This window comes from Chiloscyllium plagiosum, unplaced genomic scaffold (assembly GCF_004010195.1).
Source record: "Chiloscyllium plagiosum isolate BGI_BamShark_2017 unplaced genomic scaffold, ASM401019v2 scaf_13546, whole genome shotgun sequence".
Classification (NCBI taxonomy): domain Eukaryota; kingdom Metazoa; phylum Chordata; class Chondrichthyes; order Orectolobiformes; family Hemiscylliidae; genus Chiloscyllium; species Chiloscyllium plagiosum.
In genome coordinates, this window is record NW_025212266.1 from 19,547 (window position 1) to 25,946 (window position 6,400).

The window sequence follows — 6,400 nt, forward strand, 5'->3', positions numbered from 1 at the left end:
TCCCAACATCCACTCTGACCAGGCCATTCAGTATTGTGTAAGTTTCAATTAGATCTCCCTTCATCTTTCTAAACCCCGTCAAGTATAAACCCAGAGTTCACAAACGTTCCTCATCTGTTAAGCCTTTCATTCCTGGGACCATTCCCGTGACCCTCCTCTGACCCCGCTCCAGGGCCAGTACATCCTTCCTGGGATATGGGGCCCCAAACTGCGACATTACTCCAAATGTGGTCTGACCAGAGCCTTCTAGAGTCTCAGACGTACATCCCTGCTTTTATATTCTCGTCCTCTCGAGATGAATGACAACCTTGTATTTGCCTTCCTAACTACCGACTCAACCTGCAAGTTAATCCTGGAGACAATCCTGGACTCAGACTCCCAACTCCCTTTGCACTTCAGATTTCTGAATTTTCTCCCCATTTAGAAAATAGTCTGTGCCTCTGTGTCTGTGCCTCGATTCTTCCCACCAAGGACACAGAGAGAGTGAATAGCCCCAGGGGAAATAGCCTGCCCCTAGCCCTATCGCAGGTCACTTCCCCAGAGTCAGGCAGTCCAAAACTAGCGGGCACTGATTTTGGGTGAGAGGGGATCTAAGGGGCAACATTTTCACACAGGAGGTGGTATGTGTATGGAATGAGCTGCCAGAGGAAGTGGTGGAGGCTGGTACAATGACAAGTTTTAGAAGGTACCTGGATGGGGACGTGAATAGGAAGGGTTTGGAGGGTCTTGGGGCCAAGTGCTGGCAAATAGGACTCGACCAGTTCAGGAAATCTGCTCAGCCTGGCCGAGTGGGATGGAAGGATCTGTACATCTCTGTGACTCCAACTCCCCGTGTCTGCATGAGTTTCCTCTGGGTGCTCCGGTTTCCTCCCTCAGTCCAAGTATGAGTAGGTTAGGTGGACTGGCCGTGGGGAATGCAGGGTTACGGGGATGGAGGGGTTTGCTCTTTAGACGGGTGGTGTGGATTCGATGGGCCGAACGGGCTGCTTCCACACTGTAGGGATTTCATGATTTTACGACTGAAAGTTCGAAAGATTTGCACTTCACAGTTTAAGCACATATGGAAGCAGCTGGTACAACTAAAGCAATAAAGTTAGCAACCTCAGGTCATTGTTGGAGCAGGGAACAGAAATTACTTCCCCAAAGGTTGTAAGGAATGTTCAGACAAGGAGTCTATTTTTTCTCAGAACAGTGAAAGGAACAATGGATGAGAGCATGCATTGAATCTGGATTCAAACAGTCGGAGCAAAGTTTAATCTCAACATTAACTCATTCACTGCTGAATTATCTCACTCACAGCAAAGTGTTAACGTTTGAGATGGGGAGAGGGAGCTGTCTGCCTCGGTCAGAATTAGCTGCTAATGAGAGAGTCACCCTGACCGCAGCCATGATAGTATGACCCCTCACCCTGACTGCAGCCAGTGTGACCATTCAGCCCTCACTGTGAACATAGCCCTCACCGTTTATGTGAATTCCCAACAGCTATTTCCTGAGCATCACTCCGGGCTCCTTTAGTGCTTGGAAGGAGCTATACAAATGCACGCAGTTGTTCGAAGGGGCCAGGTTCCCCCTGAACCTGAGATGTCCCGCAGCACCCAGCACCACCCCAGGACCCTCCGCCAGCGGAATGCAGCGCACTCCCGCAGCCTCGGGCCGAAACTCCGTAAAAAGTTTTACTGAACTTTCCCAAGTTGTTCTCTGGGAGCGCGAACAGGAGCGGGGAGGCTGCGGCTGGGGACAGAGGGGGGAGGGTCCCGGGGAGAGAGGGGGGAGGGTCCCGGGGAGAGAGGGGCTAGTGCCCACCTCCTGATCCAGGGGCACCGCTGGGTCCTAGTGCCCACCTCCTGATCCAGGGGCACCGCTGGGTCCTAGTGCCCACCTCCTGATCCAGGGGCACCGCTGGGTCCTAGTGCCCACCTCCTGATCCAGGGGCACCGCTGGGTCCTAGTGCCCACCTCCTGATCCAGGGGCACCGCTGGGTCCTAGTGCCCACCTCCTGATCCAGGGGCACCGCTGGGTCCTAGTGCCCACCTCCTGATCCAGGGGCACCGCTGGGTCCTAGTGCCCACCTCCTGATCCAGGGGCACCGCTGGGTCCTAGTGCCCACCTCCTGATCCAGGGGCACCGCTGGGTCCTAGTGCCCACCTCCTGATCCAGGGGCACCGCTGGGTCCTAGTGCCCACCTCCTGATCCAGGGGCACCGCTGGGTCCTAGTGCCCACCTCCTGATCCAGGGGCACCGCTGGGTCCTAGTGCCCACCTCCTGATCCAGGGGCACCGCTGGGTCCTAGTGCCCACCTCCTGATCCAGGGGCACCGCTGGGTCCTAGTGCCCACCTCCTGATCCAGGGGCACCGCTGGGTCCTAGTGCCCACCTCCTGATCCAGGGGCACCGCTGGGTCCTAGTGCCCACCTCCTGATCCAGGGGCACCGCTGGGTCCTAGTGCCCACCTCCTGATCCAGGGGCACCGCTGGGTCCTAGTGCCCACCTCCTGATCCAGGGGCACCGCTGGGTCCTAGTGCCCACCTCCTGATCCAGGGGCACCGCTGGGTCCTAGTGCCCACCTCCTGATCCAGGGGCACCGCTGGGTCCTAGTGCCCACCTCCTGATCCAGGGGCACCGCTGGGTCCTAGTGCCCACCTCCTGATCCAGGGGCACCGCTGGGTCCTAGTGCCCACCTCCTGATCCAGGGGCACCGCTGGGTCCTAGTGCCCACCTCCTGATCCAGGGGCACCGCTGGGTCCTAGTGCCCACCTCCTGATCCAGGGGCACCGCTGGGTCCTAGTGCCCACCTCCTGATCCAGGGGCACCGCTGGGTCCTAGTGCCCACCTCCTGATCCAGGGGCACCGCTGGGTCCTAGTGCCCACCTCCTGATCCAGGGGCACCGCTGGGTCCTAGTGCCCACCTCCTGATCCAGGGGCACCGCTGGGTCCTAGTGCCCACCTCCTGATCCAGGGGCACCGCTGGGTCCTAGTGCCCACCTCCTGATCCAGGGGCACCGCTGGGTCCTAGTGCCCACCTCCTGATCCAGGGGCACCGCTGGGTCCTAGTGCCCACCTCCTGATCCAGGGGCACCGCTGGGTCCTAGTGCCCACCTCCTGATCCAGGGGCACCGCTGGGTCCTAGTGCCCACCTCCTGATCCAGGGGCACCGCTGGGTCCTAGTGCCCACCTCCTGATCCAGGGGCACCGCTGGGTCCTAGTGCCCACCTCCTGATCCAGGGGCACCGCTGGGTCCTAGTGCCCACCTCCTGATCCAGGGGCACCGCTGGGTCCTAGTGCCCACCTCCTGATCCAGGGGCACCGCTGGGTCCTAGTGCCCACCTCCTGATCCAGGGGCACCGCTGGGTCCTAGTGCCCACCTCCTGATCCAGGGGCACCGCTGGGTCCTAGTGCCCACCTCCTGATCCAGGGGCACCGCTGGGTCCTAGTGCCCACCTCCTGATCCAGGGGCACCGCTGGGTCCTAGTGCCCACCTCCTGATCCAGGGGCACCGCTGGGTCCTAGTGCCCACCTCCTGATCCAGGGGCACCGCTGGGTCCTAGTGCCCACCTCCTGATCCAGGGGCACCGCTGGGTCCTAGTGCCCACCTCCTGATCCAGGGGCACCGCTGGGTCCTAGTGCCCACCTCCTGATCCAGGGGCACCGCTGGGTCCTAGTGCCCACCTCCTGATCCAGGGGCACCGCTGGGTCCTAGTGCCCACCTCCTGATCCAGGGGCACCGCTGGGTCCTAGTGCCCACCTCCTGATCCAGGGGCACCGCTGGGTCCTAGTGCCCACCTCCTGATCCAGGGGCACCGCTGGGTCCTAGTGCCCACCTCCTGATCCAGGGGCACCGCTGGGTCCTAGTGCCCACCTCCTGATCCAGGGGCACCGCTGGGTCCTAGTGCCCCCCCGATCCCGATCCAGGGGCACCGCTGGGTCCTAGTGCCCACCTCCTGATCCAGGGGCACCGCTGGGTCCTAGTGCCCACCTCCTGATCCAGGGGCACCGCTGGGTCCTAGTGCCCACCTCCTGATCCAGGGGCACCGCTGGGTCCTAGTGCCCACCTCCTGATCCAGGGGCACCGCTGGGTCCTAGTGCCCACCTCCTGATCCAGGGGCACCGCTGGGTCCTAGTGCCCACCTCCTGATCCAGGGGCACCGCTGGGTCCTAGTGCCCACCTCCTGATCCAGGGGCACCGCTGGGTCCTAGTGCCCACCTCCTGATCCAGGGGCACCGCTGGGTCCTAGTGCCCACCTCCTGATCCAGGGGCACCGCTGGGTCCTAGTGCCCACCTCCTGATCCAGGGGCACCGCTGGGTCCTAGTGCCCACCTCCTGATCCAGGGGCACCGCTGGGTCCTAGTGCCCACTCCCTGATCCAGGGGCACCGCTGGGTCCTAGTGCCCACTCCCTGATCCAGGGGCACCGCTGGGTCCTAGTGCCCACTCCCTGATCCAGGGGCACCGCTGGGTCCTAGTGCCCACCCCCTGATCCAGGGGCACCGCTGGGTCCTAGTGCCCACCTCCTGATCCAGGGGCACTGCTGGGTCCTAGTGCCCACCCCCTGATCCAGGGGCACCGCTGGGTCCTACTGCCCACGCCTGGCTACAGCTGCACTGTTAGGTCCTATTGCCCTCCCCCACCACATCGATCCATGAATGCTACTGGCTCCCCGTGTCCAATGTCCCACTGCAGCACAGCTCTCACCATGCTCTGGAGCCACTGCTGGGTCCTAGCATTACATTGCTGCTAGACAAAAGTGAGGACTGCAGATGCTGGAACCCAGAGTTTAGATGAGTGTGGTGCTGTTAAAGCACAGCAGGTCAGGCAGCATCCGAGGAGCAGGAAGCACTGCTGCTACTGAGCTTCGGTGGTGGAGGGAGTGGGTGTTTGTGGATGTGGTGCCAATCAAGTGGCTGCTTTGTCCTGGATGGTGTTGAGCTCCTTGAGTGTTGTTGGAGCTGCCCCCATCCAGGGCAAGTGGGGAGTATCCCCTCACCCTCCTGACTTGTGCCTTGTAGATGGTGGACAGGCTTTGGGGAGTCAGGAGGTGAGTTCCTCTTCGCAGGATTCCCAGCCTCTGACCTGCTCTTGTAGCCGCTGTGTTTATGTGGGGAGTCCAGTTCTGTTTCTGGTCAATGGTTAAGCCCCCAGGCTGTCAATAGTGGGGGATTCAGTGATGGTAATACCATTGAGTGTCAAGGGATGGTGATTAGATCGTCTCTTATTGAAGATGGTCATAGCCTGGCATTTGTGTGGTGTGAATGTAACTTGACATTTTTCATCCTAAGATGTGGATGTTCCCTAGATGCTGCCTGACCTGTTGTGCTGTTCCAGCAATAAAGTTTCATGGTGATTAGATTGTCTCTTATTGAAGATGGTCATAGCCTGGCATTTGTGTGGTGTGAATGTAACTTGACATTTTTCATCCTAAGATGTGGATCTCTGCTTTATAAGCAAATCTTCGGTCCTCCTGCCAACTGGAATAGATGTCCCTGGGCTGGTTGATCCGAGTGCCAGCTCAGTTTGCTGTCAGTGCCAGCGAAAGGTCCACTTCACTGTAAGGTAGGCGCTGGGTCCTAATGCCCCTGACAACACTTCAGGCCAGGGCTGTGTTGGGTCCTAATTCCAACCAGTTTGCCGAACAGGGCAGCAAAGACCTCATAGTAATTTCACCAGGTCCTAGTCCCTGCTGAATCACAAACAGGGCACTGCCAGCTCCTAGTGCCCACTGGTTTCAGTATCAGAGCAGAACAGGGTACAGCTTCTATTACCAATAACAAAGGGGGGCATAATGTTAAAGGCAGGAGGATTACAGGGGGTTTGAGGAAGCCCTTTTATACCAAGAGGGCTGTGGGGGTCTGGAATGCAATGCCTGGGAGGGGAGTAGAGGCAGGAAACCTCAAATCTTTTCTAAAGTACTTGGATGAACACTTGAAGTGTCATCACATTCAGGACTGTGGAGCTAGTGTGGGAAAGTGGGACTAGTGTGGTACAGAGTGGATGGGCTGAAAGGCCTCTTCTCTACTCTATGATACTATGCCAGCACTCTGATTAGTTCCTGGTCAGCTGAACAGTTGGAGTGTGTTAACAATACAGAGGGAGACAGCTTGAGGCTGGGAGAGACAGATTCTCTCTTACACACAAACACACACACACTCTGTCTCTCTCATGTCACTCTATGTCTGTCTCTCTCTCACACACACTCTCTCTCTGTCTCTCTCTCTCTCTCTCTCTGCCTCTCTTTCTCTCTTTCTCTCCCTCTCTCTCTCTCTCTCTCTGCAATCTGAGTATTGAAACCTGAAGAGAGCTGATTCCTTTCTCCCACCAGTTGCTGCCAGCTGTTGCCTTTGCCCAATGGGAGACTGGGAGACTTTTCCATTTGTGTATCAATCAGCCTGGCACTCCTCTGAAAAACC

General features: G+C 58.4%; 1 long non-coding RNA gene across 1 annotated transcript; it reads left to right on the plus strand.

The window, feature by feature from the left end:
• Positions 1–1,216: 1,216 nt before the first annotated feature.
• On the plus strand, positions 1,217–6,400 carry LOC122547349. The gene is made up of 3 exons (XR_006310980.1): positions 1,217–1,663; positions 5,417–5,546; positions 6,313–6,400. It is a non-coding gene; the product is annotated as an uncharacterized LOC122547349 (long non-coding RNA).